The 17113-nt window shown below is 34.6% G+C and overlaps 1 pseudogene; it reads left to right on the top strand.

Moving 5' to 3' along the window:
* The first annotated feature begins 3110 nt into the window (after positions 1–3110).
* LOC100796046 (protein NETWORKED 2D-like) lies at positions 3111–5839 on the top strand (annotated as a pseudogene).
* The last annotated feature ends 11274 nt before the right edge of the window (positions 5840–17113 follow it).

Below are 17113 nucleotides of genomic sequence, written 5' to 3'. Positions count from 1 at the left end.
GTGGACATCCAGTGCATGACATAGTAGCCGCACTCAGTACTTCCTTTTTGTCTATTATACTAAATACATAATGAAATTTGGATATTAATTAAACAATTAGTGTACAGACACATAAGAAATATATATAAGTGGAAGTTTTATGAAAATGACGTACCTTGACGGCAATCCACCTAGCATGGGAGCCTTTGATTTAGGCTATGGAGCATCATCAAGACCTTTTAAAGCATAGCTCCATGCGAGTAACAATTAAAAAGTGGTGTTGTTGAGGTATTTGAACGCAAATGCATTGAAAAGAATACTGATCTGTTAATTATCCCCTTAAGGTAGTTGTCTGGCCTGTTATACAATGAACAAAACCAGACAACTAGGTGTTCGTTGGGCACAATGACCATCATCTGCCAGTGTCTGCTGCAGTGGGGATGAATATGGGTTAGTATATTAGTAAACATTAATTAAATTCAGTTATTTTGTGTGACTTACCCATTCAGGTAGGCTCAAAGATAGACATTGCGTTTTGAACTCTACATCCAACTCTTTATGTAACTTTCAGTCTCAAACTGCGATTGCCCAGACCTCTGAATGGACAGTGGCTCGAGGAATCCATAGATATCAGAATTCCCCGCTCACATACTTGTTTCAGTCAGATGCCTGTTTATGTTAAGTCAATGTTAAATATTTATGAATTGAAAGCAATAACTTATGTAATTAAAAGTAATCTAAATGACTTACAGAATCCACAACTGTAACACTGATATGTTGAGACATTGACCACCATGTGCGATTTTGGAGAGGTCTTCGTGCTTTATGTAGAGTGGGAAGTCTGGATTAAAGACCCCGAACACGGTGGCATCCCATGTAACCTAGTAAGGCTTCTAGAAAAGCTTTGGGATGGTTAATGTCATCAGATAAAGCGGATCATCGACCTTCGGATGGGGCTTTTGAGGTGGTTTTGCCAAAGACACAACTGCCTGTTCATGAAACAAAGTTAAATGGCCTAATTTGAGCCACACTGAATGAATTAATTCAAAAATAAGAAACATATAGTAAGAGTAAAGTACCTGCTTGATAGTGACATCGGCTCCAGTAGCACGGACATGTCCAGGGTGCTCTGGATGTCCAATAGCAGCGGTGAGAACATCCTGACGTCCATGGGGGACAAAGGATCCCTGTGTCGCCTGCTCCTCAAAGGAATCCTGCACAGAAAACACACAGTCGTACATGACATTCAAAAATTATTGAAATATAATTTTAATGGTTAGTTGAAAATGACTTACGATCTTCTCAGCGATTTCCTTTGCGGCCTCAGTCGTCATCTCCCATGTTTTCTTTGTGCGGGCCATCTTCCACTTCACGTAGCGTCTGACTGGGGATGGAGGGTCGATGACGCCATCAACGCTTCCTGACTGTGCAACTTCCTCCAGCTTCTTCTTTGTTTTCTCAGCCAGGAGCTTCTGCTCCAAATATTCATAACCCCCACGAGACAAAACGTGGGGGGCAGTGTTCTGTTTCTGGATGGCCATTGCCTTTTTGCGCACATCCTACAAAAATAAAACAACAATCTTTCAAATTGCTAGAATGAAGTATAACAAGTTAATGTTTTTTGAAAAACAACTTAAATGGCAAGGAACATACCTCCCAAGAAGGATCTCTGCGAGTCTGGCAAAACTGGGCCCATTTTTCCTTGCTTATGTCGTATTTCTCACAGACAGTGTCGTCCACACCGTCCTGATCGGCTGCAAGGGCCCATTTTCTCGTGAGGTCTGATTTAAACTGCCTCCATCTTTCGCCGACAGTCTGAAGCAACTTCTTTTTCGTCCTATTGTCAGAAGCCTCTAGGATTTCAAATTCCGCCTGACAATAACAAATAAGCTTATTTTTTGTTACAATAATGTAATTTTTGGCTATTAATTAAACAACATCAAATAAGAAAAGAAAAATACCTAAATATCCTCCCAATTCAAGTCCTTCTGAGTAGTAGGGACCTCTTTCCAGTTCTCGTACATGACATCCACCTTATCACGCGCCACAATCCCCAAGTATGTTCTTAATTTCTTCCTGTGGGGATTGTCGGCCTTGTCGGTAGTAGGATCAACGTGGACCACTGGTTTGTCAGCACCAGGTGGTCTGGTAGACAAGGATCGTAGACGTGAGGCTTTGCGTGTCCGCTTCACGGCACACGGTGAAGCTGATGCATCTGAAGGCGGAGGAGGAGAAGGAGGAGGAGGAGGAGGCGAGGCAGGTGGAGAAGCCATGATCCTGTATACATCATGAAAATGTAAATTTCGATTACAGACAAATATCGACATCAATAGTTCTTTAAATAAAATGTGATGAATGTTTATAATTTCATAAACTAATTTTGTATGACTATTCTAGATAAACAAATAAAATCTCATATATAATAAATCATAGGTTAAATTTCCACTCATTTTCTTAGAATGAGATAAACATAAGCTTTTAAAAACCTTAAGACACTCTCCCTTAAATTAGAGTAACATTTTCTCACCCCTAAAATTTTACAAGGCAAAAAGGAGACAAAGAATATCCTAATCTCATTTGAAATTGAAAACCAATCCCACTTAGCCATACTTAATCTACTTTAACACGTAATGAAGCACAACAAGATGCTCCTCGCTATAATGAAATGACAAAGAAAGAACATATCAATTCTTTAAATAACAAGATGCTCCTCGCTATAATGAAGTCCATTTTATTGACCATTAGTTGGATTTTATAATTGGATTAAAAGTAATAAGGTGTAATTAATGCTATTAAAATAAAAATAAAAATACAGTAAGGTCATGTTATCATTTAAGCTGATTTTGGTTAAATACAGTAAGGTCATGTTATCATTTAGTTGGCAAAGAAGAGTGGTGTTAATTTATAAGGATTAAATTGTATATCTTAATCCATTTTCCCACTTTCTTCTCTTGGTCCCATGCTGTCATGGAATCCATGTCTTCTCTTCCCCATCTTAAACAGATAGAGTAATAGGAGAAACACAGTTTGCATGCTTTTTGACTCACGTTATTAATTAAGATCTCAATACCAAAGACCAAGAAGGGAAATTAAGGAGATAACACAGAAGAAAAAAGAAGAAACAACCAAATATGTTGCAGAGAGCGGCAAGCAATGCTTATTCATGGTGGTGGGTTAGCTACATCAGAACAAAACAATCAAAATGGATGGAGCAAAACCTTCTTGGTGATCATCAATTTATCTTCATTTTCTTTTTCATATCAAAGAACATGATGATCAACTCTACCATTTATCTCCTTTTTCTGGTGGAATTTTTTTTTGTACACATTCATGGCACGGCTTGCCTTGCTTTCAACGTTAGATTGTATATATTATAAGCTTTTGATGATCAATTTCATTTCACTATGGAATCAAATCTTTAAATTATGCTTGGCTTCCATAAAAATAGAGTGTTGTCTATAATGTATTTATCGGTAGTCAGGAAATTCAATTGCGTGAGTAGAGAGGTTTAAGAAGATGGTTTGATGTTGTGTTATGTACTCAAGCTCAAGGTTTAATTGTTTTTCATGGATTCTGAAAATGATTCTCTACGTGCTTTTATTTCCAAATTTGGACTTCAACTAACCAAAAACTACACACACACACACACACATATATATACACAAGTACTTCTTCTATCACTTTTCAAATTGAATTTTCCCAAAATCCAGTATGTTTGACTCAATTCACATAATGCTATTTTTAGCCAATTAGGTTGATGGAATAACTCAATTTTTTGCCCACTTTTCTTGATAAAACGCCTTTCAGACGATGATTTTGTTGTACAACTTCTCTTTTCTTATTAAACATATACTTATTTGAGAAATTAGGTATAGTTTGCATTCCTTGAAGTCATTTCCTATGATTTTAGAAATTTAGGAGATGCTTACCCCTATCCTACATGCAGATATAACGATGGACGCTTGTTTACACATTGTTAATTAGAATTTTAAATTAAAAATTTGCTTGAATCACATGGAGATGCATGTGTAAGATCAACATAACCCACTTGTATGTGCCTTTATACATGCATATAGCTAGAAAACTAAAATAAATGAACAAAACTGCAGATATGGAGGAAAAAGTGCAAACTGTTTTGAAGCTCTTAGAGGAAGAGGGAGACTCTTTTGCCAAGAGAGCAGAAATGTGTTACAAAAGGAGACCGGAACTGATAAGCTTTGTGGATGAATCATTCAAGGCTTACCGAGCTTTAGCCGAAGGATATGATCACATATCAACAGAGTTGCAAAATGCCAACAACACCATTGCTTCTGTCTTTCCAGATCGTGTCCCATTTATGGATGAAGAAGATGATGATGGATCACCAAGGCCTTCAAGAAAAAAGGCAGAAGGGTTCAAAACAAATATTCCAAAGCCTCCCATTAAAGATTTAAAAAATGTCATAACAACAGCAGCAGCCACAAGGAAATTTCATTCCAAGAAGCCAGCTGCCACAACAGCTTCTGCTGCTCCGAAAGTTCCTAAATCTAGTTTGAGCAGAAAAGAGGCACTTGAAGAGGTTGACAAGCTGCAGAAACAGATTCTGGCTCTACAAACTGTGAAAGTGTTTGTAAAGAACTCTTATGATAATTCCATTGCTAGGTATTGGGAAACTGATGAGCAAATCAAGGAATTTCAAGAGAGAGTTTCCACTCTGCAAGATGAGCTGGGAGAAGGTGTTGATATTGAAGATGATGAAGCTCGCCATTTGATGGCAGAAGTTGCTCTTAAATCATGCCAAGAGGCATAGACATAGTTGCAAGAGAAGCAGAAAAAATCACTTGATGAAACCAGAATTGAATCCAAAAGGGTAAAGGATGTGAAGGCCAAGTTGGGCTCTCTCATGGATGAATTCCATTATGAACGGAGTAATTCCGAAGAGCCAAGGGTCCAAAGAGATTTAAAAGAAATAGCAGAAACAAAGGACTTGGAAGAGAATGCCGGATTGGCTCCGAAGAAGCAGAAGTTGCAATTATTGAAGGAGAACATTAAAGAGCACTTTGAGACTAGCTCCAATTCATCACTCAGTGTGGCAGAAATGGCAAAGAAGATTGATGAGCTAGTGAACAAAGTGATCAGCTTGGAAACTGTAGTATCGTCCCAGACTGTGATGGTAACGAGATTGAAAACAGATACTGATGAACTTCAAGAGCAAATTCGAACTCTGGAAAATGATAAGGAAAGTCTTATCAAGGACAAAAACAAATTGAATGAACAACTCAGAAAGATGGAAGAAAAGATGCATGGAGTACAATATCTAAATCAAATTGTTGAGGATCAGAATAACAATCTCCAAACCCAATTCAATGAAGCACATAACAATCTTGATCAACTCTCAGAGAAAGTCCAAAATGTGCAGCAGCCAGGCGAGGAGGCCAAGACCACAGATTTATCACACACACAAAAGGATTCATCAAGCCAGGTTGAATTAAAAAGCAAATCTGAAGGACAAGTTCCTTTGAATGAGGACAATATCTTGTTGAATGATATTAAGTCTGAAAAGGATCTTACGAATGGTTTGGTAGAAGATGATGCAAAAGATAAGGAGCTTAAGGTTGCTGGTACTGTTGAAGACGATGTAACATCAGACAACAAGCTTGAGGCCACTAGCTCACCATTTGCTAATGAACCTAATGTCACCCGTTCATTGGAAAATGATGCTAAGTCAGTAGATAAGGTTAAGGTCACCAGTTCCTTAGAAATGGAAGAGGCAACTCCTATGGAAAAAAAATCTCCAAAAGAGTTGGAAGAACAAGATAAGACTGTAAATCCTGGCAATGATGAAAATTACAAGCTTGAGGCCACTGGCTCACCATTTTAAATCTGTTGTCAAGACTCTACTTAATTTTTTCCAGTTACAGAGTTTTAATCAGTGTTGTGACTTGTAATTATATCCACATAGAGCATGAAGAATTTTGGTGTATTTTTATATAAAAATTACAATTTTATAGATTTAGTCGTGTTGACAATTTTGATATTTATATACCTGTAGACATCTAGGAAAATCCTTGGAAATGCTATTGAAACTGGTTAGAATATTTGGTTCAATAATCTATTCAACTGTATCAGCTACACAACCTGTTGGTGTCGATATTGAGGTAGAGAACAGGTGTTAACTCCTCAGGGCTTTTCGTGTGTGTGTGTGTGTGTTGCATATATACTCATTCATCTTTTGTTTGTTTATGAGGTTTAGGCTAGAACGTTGCAACCTCTGCTTGACAGAGCTTGAAAAAGTCAAACATTTTTTACCTTCTCTCTCAAGGTATCAGTTCAAGTTTATTTATTTGTCTTTATTGCTTTCTTTGCTTTTTCTGAATTTAATCAATAGTATAAGGTTTTTGATGAAGAGGACAACATAAGATGAATCAGTTTGGTCGGCTTAGACATTCATTTATGTTTGAGAGGAAGAACCAGCCAAATTAACCTTAATCCCATGAAATTAAAACATTAATTATACATTTGTGATTCAATTGAACTTGAAGGAACTCAATTGAAACAAGACAAGTGTATCTGGGATATTATAGTTATCTAAACCTTAATTAGAATTAGGAGTATAAATAGGCTTCCCTTGCTATCTACTTCACTCACATTGCTATATTGTACTATATTCACATAGGTATTTGAGAGCTACTTGTTTTCTATCCATAATTTGAGTTCTCGTAAGATCATGATGGCTATGTGAATGATGTCAAAAGTGTTTGTTGTTCTTCCTAATTTTCCTAATAAGTTCATTATTTGCAGTTTCATTTAAGCTGATTTTGGTTTATGAAATTCTTAGCATGTTGGGAAGTTGTGTTTGTGACTTCTATTTGGTCATGTTATCAGGTTTCCATCGGTTGCATTTGGTTAATTGCAGCATTATCTTGAACATAAAAAGGAAGAGAAAATGAGGATGAGGGAAGCACAAACCATCATCCAAGGAAAGTGCCCTATAAGAGTAAAAATAATAGCCATTATAAAAAGTAATTCTTCAAATTAGATGAAATATCAAAAGTTGGGATTAACAATAACGTAAGCAAATCGGAAGGGAATAGATGAGATTTGAGATGTGCAGTACAACAAATCGAAATCATGGCACTAACAAAATGAAAGTAATGAGTTTTGGAGTTAGGATTAGATGGTCCCACACCAAGACACCAAATCTATAATATAAACAAAAAACGAGTATAAAAACTACCAAATTCAGAAACCATTATCCCATTTACATCATCATATAGTACACCATACAAAATGCGTCAAGAATTAGACACTAGGACTCTTAATAGAAATGGAATCTATTCTAGAGTGCCAAGCCTTTCATAGAATAGATGCCATTTGTCACTTCCACATTTAGCATTGTGAGGAAACATCAGATACTGGACTTAATACAATGTATTGCCCAGTGTTTAGTTTTGACACGGCATTGAATGATAAGTATGAAATTTTCTACGTCAATCAAATGTCTAACTCAATTTTTCATGCAATGAACTTCTAAAACTATAAAATATAGTATATAAAAATATACATTAGAGATGCATGTTTGATTCTCATATATGCATTTTCCTTTTTTGCATCCTATAGCTTATTTAGAGATGCATTTAATTTGTGTTAAATTATTGAAGGTACTGCATCTTTGAGTCTATTTTAAGCAATTTCAATTAGCTTGCTCCGACCAAAAACTAAAAACCAAAGTTTGGATAAGAATGTAATCTATGGTTACACATTTAATCTATGGAAAATCAAAAAACAATATGTCAATAAGATTTTTGTTGAGTTACCTGATTGCAAAAGTAGTGTGGACAGCAAGGTCAATGTCTGGAGCTAACAAGAAGATGATTGAGGCATTGGCTGCTAGGAAGAAGGAACAATATCCGAAGAAGGAAGAGTACCTGCAACAATTTAAGATGAACTGCCATAAGTTCCATTTTCAAAGCTTTCATCCAATATATGCATGTTTTCAATAATGCAATTAGTAAACCAATCACACAAACCAATTATATAATAACCAATCACATATGATTGGTTTGCCTACACTCTATTTAGTTTCAATGTTTTATTCTAAATAGAAATGTAGTATTGATTTGCTCCATTTTATGGACTAATATTAAATGTCCATTAAATATTAATGAATTTGAATTATGTGTATGAGTTATGTAAATGAATCTAGCAAAATCAAATATATAAATAGAAAATTACATTAGACGATGTTAATTAATTCTCCTTCATCATGATCATTATGATTAGCATGAATGTCGTCTGCTTCTTCTTCTCTGACAACGTTAGGAGTGATTTGTGCGTTCGAAGGACTAACATAGGTGTCCATGTATGAATTATCATCTTCTACATTGACACCGATTGTTTTGCCCTGGAGAACCATGCACCACCTTTCATCACAAGGGACTTGCACGTAAAATACTTGTCTAGCTTGTTTTGCCATGATGAAAGGGTCATTGTGGTAACCAAGTTTCTTTAGGTCTACCAACGTAAATTCTATATCATCGGTGCGCACACTGGTCTTTACTCCTAAGGCCTACACTCCGAAGAATCCATTTGGGCCTCACCTTCCTGATTCAGGTCCAACCCTAAAACAATTTTTGCATGCAGACATTGTTCATGAATTATACAATACCCACGACCTCACACTTATATTTTAAACACATTTAACACATTGCACTACAGTTTAATCCTTCCGAATCTTAACTAGAAATCCTACACTTTCCCTTTAACACTGCGCATAAAAACTTTTCTCAAGATAAATATCAGTCGAGTTATTGTATAATTCACAACTCACAACACAATTAATATTACATCAAGTATTAATCACACATTTATTTACAATCATATCTCATGTCCACAATTTAGCTCCCATAATTTAACTAATTAAAAATATACTTAACAATTAGATAAGCAAATGTAATAATAATAATAATAATAATAAAACACATATAACTTCAAGACTTATAAATATATTTACATGTATCAAATATATATAACACACCACTATACAATTAGATGCAATATTATATATATATATATATATATATATATATATATATATATATATAATAATAATAATAATAATAATAATAATATACGTATCATTAGATAAATATTATATGTATATCAGTGCATAAAAAAAACACATTAAATAAATTTATAAGATATCAAATGTATTATAAATATTAATATGTATATATAAGTAATTGACTTACTAAAAACATTAACCTAAATACATTAAAAGCTTATTAAGTGTATGTATATAAATATATTAAGTAACATTAAAATACTAACATAATTATATTAATTATATATAAATGATATTAACGTAAACATAATTAATATATACATATTAACGTAAACGTACATTAATATAATATATTAAAATATTAGCGTAAAGCCGTTCCTTTTCCAACTATAACACAATTTGGTGAACTAATAGTCTTTTGCTATAAGTCTGACAAGATAAATGTTTTCTTCGTGTCCATGCAGCTGCCTATGCAGCTGCCTATTAAGTGTACCATTCATTGAAACTTACAAATACTTTTACTATAATATAACTATATTAAAATATCAACATACATTAATATATATTAAATATATTAGCGTAACATTAAAAATATACTAACATAATTATATTAAATATACATATAAAATTATATTAGCATAAACATAATTAATATATATATATATATATATATATATATATATATATATATATATATATATATATATATATATATATAATAACAATAATATCAAACACATCATTGAATAAATAATATATATATATATATAACAAATAAAAAATTTATATACTTATATTGATTTACATGGAAACACTACTACAAAAAACAGATTTAACATCGTCATATTAACATTGGTTTTTGACAAAACCGATGTTAAGATAAATACAGTGGCATAATTGTAAATAATGTGTATTTGTTAACATCGGTTTTATGAAAAATCGATGTTAACGAAGTGACGTTAACATCAGTTCTGGGAAAACCGATGTTAACATTGATTAGTTAAAATCGGTTTTGGAAGAACCGATGTTAACGTAAGTTCGTTAACATCGGATTTGCAAAAAAACCGATATTAACATATGATAAGTTAACATCGGTTTCTTCCAGAAATCCGATGTTAACGTTAACATCATTTTGTTAACATCGGTTATTTTATTGAAAACTGATGTTGGACTTACATTTTAAAATATATCAGACGCGAGCCCTATTTTGCTTGTGCTCTTTTCTTCTTCATTTGCGCTCTCTTTTTCTCCGTCTAAACTTATTCTTCTCCACCTAGGTACATTTCGAGACTCTTTCTTCTCTATAACATGTTCTATTGAATACCTATGTCTGTTTGGGGAACTCATGCTCACTGCAAGGACCTTTGTTTGTTTTTGCTGCAAGGATTTGTTTATGGAACTGGTGCTCACTTTGCAGTCCGTTTGGGGTGCTCACTCGTGCTCACAGGGTCTCATTTTGGTTGAGGTAAGTCGTGCTCACTTTGCAGTCCTTTGAAAGCTTAATGTCAGTTGTAATGTGTATAGCACCATGGCGGCCACTTCTCACTTTGAGTGCGCTATTCTGATACTTGTGACCACTGTAGTTTTGGTAGAGTTTCCAAAAGTAGAATAATGGGTAGCATAGTGTAGTGTAGTGTAGTGTTGTTCATTTTGATTGAGGTAGCGTAGTGTTCCAATAGTTGTGACCATTGTACTTGGTCTCATTTTGATTGAGGTAGCGTAGTGTTGTTCATTGGGGACAGGGCATGAGGAGATTGAATAATGGGTAGCATAGTGTTATCACAAAACCCCTAAATACTTCCCTAAATCAGAAGTGAGCACAAAACCTGATAAATGACTAAGATGTCTTGCTACATGATGGCTCACGTTATGCATTGTATCTTCTTGAGCCAAAACAATGTTGTGAGTGCATGATTTGTCTCCTAGTGACAAAACTACACTTGCAGGGATCAACCAAGCTTCCTATGTGCATAATACTTTCGTATTGAGCATTTCTTTTTTATGTATTCCAATAATGCACCAGCAAATTAAAGAAGCTATATGGATTGGTTGACTGATTAATTATAAGTAACGAGTTGTACTCTGAACTTAATTATATATATGTTTTGGTAATGTACTGTCTTGTTTCAGACTAGTAAGTTTTTTTCTTAATTTGTCGGGTTTAAAACATAAATACTTTGGTGATAAGAGAACAAAAGTCCACTACTTAATTGACCTCATGTAAAGTTTATTTAACAAATCCATATGACTAATCCCTCCAACTCATTAGTCCATTAGTACTCAGTCGATCATTTGAGACTAAATATGTTGATTGTTGAAGAGTGAATGTACTACTTACTTCTGAATAAATGATTTTCCAAACTTCCCTTCTGCATAAATTCATAAAGTAGAAGCCTGTTTTTACCATCTGTGTAGTAACCAATAAGTTTGACCATATTTTCATGGTGAAGCTAGCGTAGATAATTGACTTTTGCCTGCAAACAAAAATGGAAGAAAATTAGGCAACACCTAGCAAGACCAAGCAGTTAGAAAACTGATTAAGAGTTTGTGTTGGACTTGTACATACAAGCCATTCTCTATGGCCTTGAAAGCTTTCTAGTTTAAGTTTCTTGATGGCCACTACAATTGCAGTACCTGGTTTTGTTGGAGTGCATGTGTTCTGATCTATCTATGTAAATTTTGCCTTTAAGATGTTGTTGATATCTCTATGATGATACTAGTTCATACGCCTGCTTGTGCATGATTGACCTTGTTGCATGTATTGATTAACAATTGATTGAAACTATAGTTGAGTACATTAGAAGGATTAGATATTATTGTTATGCTTTCACCATTTTTGGTTATGAATATCTGCAGGGTATCGCTTCATATATTGCTCGCCTACTTTCAATAACCTTAAGGGGTATTTAATTTTTAAGTATTTAAATTATTGAAGAAAAATATCAATTTTGTTCGTTTTTGGATTTTGTATAGGATCTATTTGCTTCCATGTTTGTTGTTTGAGTTGATGCTGCCAAGGTAGGAAAATAGAGGAGAATGAAATTAGATCTGCATAATCTGATATTGATATCAACTAACTGAATCTCCTAGAATAAAGGAGAATACAATCTAATATGATTTGGATTTTAGCTACGCATATCTTCTAGCATCCTTATTTGTAACTCTTCTAGAATCCTTTTAAGCTATAAAATTTAGCAATGAGCACATAGTTTATTTAAGATTCATTGTGGTTTGGTTGATATTTTTAAGTAGTGCCTTATACAATTTTGGTAGCTTTTGTGATGGACCAAATGTGTTTAGTAGCTTTTGTGAGCACATAGTTTATGCTAATAGTTTCTATTTACTGTTGGAGGCTATCAAGTACCCCCAGTGTTACCTTGTAGTAATATGTTCAATTCTTATATATACACTAGGTTTGTTGTGTTCCCATGTTGGAGTAGTGTTGATTGGACCTGCATTAATCGATTTTGTTGTTGCTGATTTCAATTGGCCTGTCTCATTATAGAAGAAATACTATGTTTTGTAGTTAATACATGAAAGGGACAAAGATGCACTTACATCATGAAAGATACATAGATACACTTCAAACCTGAAAGCTAGTCAAGGGCTTTTCATTTGCATTACATTGCATTGACACTAGTGCTAAAACTTGGCTGGCTGCCTAGCTAGGCCAAAGAAATCCAAAGATAATTTTAAACTCTGTGCATCACATCATGAAAGATTCATATTGATTAAGTGCAAGTGTGGCTGATTGATTGGTCCATCAAGTGTCAATTGAGAGAGTTGATTAATAGTAATATATATAATGTGAATTGTCTAGTAGAGTAAGAAAATAATAAATGCTGAAGAAGGGGGCAGTGGTTAAAAAGGGAAGGTATACATAATAGAGAGACAGAGAGTGCAGTACTTCTCCACAAACTGCTTCTCCCCATGTACCTAGTAACATTGTTTCATTACCCTCTCTTTCTCTTCCTCTACCTTTCCCACAAACTGCTTCTCCATTTATTAACCCTAAAAATTTATTTATCCCACCCACCAACCCTATTCAGAACCCAAATCCCACAAATAGTGTCTAGAACCCAAATCCCACCCATACTATTCAGAATCTCAGCACCGATCAACACCCAAATACCAGGCTAGCTTCTGTCAATACTAATTCTTCATTGGACAGACCTCCAAATGTGAACCCTATGTGCACTCGTGCTAAGTCTGGTATCATTAAGCCCAAAATCAATCCTACTCTTCTTCTTAGTCATCTTGAACCAAAGTGTACCATTACCAAAGCTGCCTTCACTGACCCTTCTTGGCTCTCAGCTATATGATACAAATGAAGCAATGTCTGTTCTTTGTTGTTCAGTTGAGATTCCCATTGACTTAGTGGTTGTATTCACAAGAGGACAATGCATCTAAACAAGGCAAAGTTAGACAAATACTTAGTTAAGAAAAATTCTGATTGTATCTAAATTCTTTTTTATTGTCGAGATTATTAGCTATATCGAAACTGATTTGTTTCTATAAGTGGTTGTAATTGTTAGCTTTTTTAATTATATTAACTACTAATAAAAAAATATACTGGAACAATTAAAATGCAATTAGAATTTTGTTCATTATGTTCTTAAACTGATAGCTCTGATCCACTATTTAAAGGGTTATTTGAAGTGGCACTATCATCTCCAAAACTTAGAAGTGGCTTTAAAAAGGCATTGTTAATCCTACTAACAATCCTGCTTATTTCCTTGCAATTGTGTAGTGTTGAAACATTTCCTGAGGTGCATTCTTTTCTTTCTAAGTTTAAGGAATAAACATCTATTTTTGGTGAATTCAAATATTTGCTCTGTTTAATTGAAAAACCAACATTATCAAGTTAACAATGATTGATGTATGTTGTTTGGTCCTGCATGTTATCAAGTTAACAATGATTGATGTATGTTGTTGTGTCTTGTGATGACAAACTATATTATGTGTTCGTACTGTAGCATTGTAACCCATTGTTGTTCTGTACAAGCCAGAATTTTAATGTTGTTTGGTCCTACAGCATTTTAATGATGGTAGACCATTGGAAGCAGAGAGATTGAAGGCGCTTCACATTCATTGGGCATAGCATTATCTCAAAGTTAGAAATCAAACTTGAGATGTTAGGGAACTATGTAATTTTAGGTTACTGAATTAGTTTACTAGCATGCTTTACATTTTTTGCAATTGTTGTTTCAATTTAACATTGAATATTCTTTATTGATAGTTATTAATAAATTATTTATTCATAGTAATCAATGGATTTTTTACAATTCATAGTTTAATAGCTGGCATTCTGCTAAAAATTATATCAAAGCAGAATGCAAATAATATATATGTTGTGCTGTGTGGTCTGATTTGAAATTTACAGGTTAAATTTTGGGTTTTTTTTTGTAAAAATAGAAAGTGTATTTAAAAAAAAATTCCTAATAACAACATTGATTTTTTAAAAAAACCGATGTTAATATACACAAACAACATCATTTTTACAAAAAATCAATGTTAACGTATAAGTTAACATCGGTTTTCAAAAAAACTGATGTTGTTTGTGTATATTAACATTGGTTTTTGAGTGAAACCGATGTTAACGTGTGGAAGTTAACATCGGTTTTTGTACAAAACCGATGTTAACATATAAGTTAACATTGGTTTTTATAGAAAACCGATGCTAATTTATAAGTTAACATTAGTTTTGTACAAAAACCGATTTGAACTGTCAACATTCATACCTTTTTTTGGTGTAATTCTTATTATATAACATCGGTTATTTAAATAATTGATGTTGTCAATTTTTCATTAACATTAGTTTTTAAAAATCGATGTTAACGATAATACTTTCAACATCGGTACTTTCAACATCGGTACTTTCAACATCGGTTAATAACCGATGTTGAAAGTCCTAAATACCCAATGTAAAAAACTTATTTTCTAGTGGTGAAAAATGTGTACCTATACCCTAAACATATTTCAACGAAGTCACGGACATCAAGCAAAATCCTAATTACAATGTGAATAAAGCTTTATTCAATTTCTTCAAATGGCTTCAGTCAATTCAATTATCCAATAACCACTGCACATATGAATTTCATGATGAAAAGTCACTGGGAAGAAAATATAAAGTTTGTGAAAAAAAAGTGCCAATATGTGTACGTTTATACACTTCGGCATCGAAAATTTAAAAAAAAAAAAGAAATCAACAAGATTGAAAAGCCAATATATCTGATATAAACAAAACCACTACTACATAATTTTTATGCTAATTATAAAGAATCTTAGTTCCTACGGTACACACTCAACACATGAAGACATCAGTTTTACAACAAATTTGCATCGGAATACCAATTGGTCCATCAAACACAGTCAATTCGCGATTAAAACATAAAAGCATAATTGAATTTCATAAAACAACCCAAAATAACCCAAAAATTGATCCTCTAGGAATCCTTATGCATGTTCATTCTAATCCCCAAGCGTGAGTAACTCATCATTTACCTTGAGGTAGTCGCTCAAGCGTTCTCCGTTAGCAATGATGACGTTTTTGGTGCTCTCTAGAGCTCTTCCTCCGGTTGCTGTGTTAGAGTTCTTGGGAGTCAGAGAAAGACGAACGGAAATGTTTTTACAAAACTGCTCATGGTTAAAGTTTCTTTATATAGTGAGTTCCAATGACCTAATCTTATTTTATTTTATTTATTTATTTATTTCAAAGAAGCAAAGGGACGACTGTTACAATTCCATCCCTCTTAAAAGAAGTTTCAGCCCTAAAACTTACCGGTATCGAATAAGGTAGGATATGCGTCACACATCTGGCCCTCTAGTTCCCGGGTGGCTTCCTCGCCTAAAACACTCCTCCATACCACTTTGACCAAGGGAATCTCTTTCCCCCTTAGTTGCTTGACCATACAGTCATCGATCCTCAGTGGTAGTGCTTCATATGTCAAGTTCTCTTTCACTTGGATGTTGTCCAACTCGATCACATGCAACGGATCATGAACATATTTTTTGAGCTGAGAGATATGGAAGACACTATGGAGATTTGAGAGAAATGGTGGCAAGGCCACTTGATACGCAACTGGGCCGACACTCTTTAGGATTTCAAAGGGACCAATGAATCTAGGTGTGAGCTTACGGGACATCAACGCCCTGCCAACCCCAGTCCACAGAGTGACTCTCAAGAATACATGATCACCTACAACAAATTCAAGGTCCTTTCTTTTCCTATCATGGTATCTTTTCTACCTACTTTGGGCTGCTCCCATCCTCTCTTGGATCAACTTGACCTTTTCAGGTGTCTGCTGAACCACCTCAAGTCCTTAGGCAATGCTTTCACTGGGATCTACCCAACATAGAGGTGTCCTACATCTCCTACCATACAATTCCTCGTAAGGTGTCATACTTATATTGGAGTGAAAACTATTGTTGTATGTAAATTCTATCAAGGGTAACAAACTATCCCAGCTACCCATCTGCTCTTACACACAGGCTCTCAAGAGGTCTTCTAAGGATTAGATGGTGCCCTCGGTCTGACTATCAGTCTGTGGGTGGTAAGTTGAACTCAACCTATGCTTGGTCCCCAAGGATTTATGAAGACTCTTCCAAAATCTAGAGGTAAATTTGGGATCTCTATCAGAGACTATGCTAGAAGGAACACCATGTAGTCTAACTATCTCACTGATGTACAAGCTAGTCAACCTCTTTAAGGAATATCTGATGTTAATTGGGATGAAGTGAGTAGATTTTGTCAACCTATCTACAATAACCCAAATGGAATATAAACCTTTGGGGGTCCTAGGTAACCCCACCACGAAATCCATGGAGATGTTATCCCAATTCCACTTAGGTATCTCTAAAGGTTGCAACTTCCCTGAAGGCTTCTGGTGTTCTATCTTAGCTTTCTAACACACTAGGCATGCAAGGATAAACTCATTAACCTATCTCTTCATACCCGACCACTAAAACATCTACCTAAGGTCCTGGTACATCTTAGTCGCTCCCAGGTGGATACTCAAACTACTTCGGTGACCCTCTTCCAAGATTACTCTCCTAAGTTTGGGTACACTAGGGAACACACACCTTATCCTA

Source organism: Glycine max, chromosome 12 (assembly GCF_000004515.6).
Source record: "Glycine max cultivar Williams 82 chromosome 12, Glycine_max_v4.0, whole genome shotgun sequence".
Lineage (NCBI taxonomy): Eukaryota > Viridiplantae > Streptophyta > Magnoliopsida > Fabales > Fabaceae > Glycine > Glycine max.
Note: the sequence above shows the minus strand (reverse complement) of the source record. Positions and strands in the feature narration are given on the sequence as shown.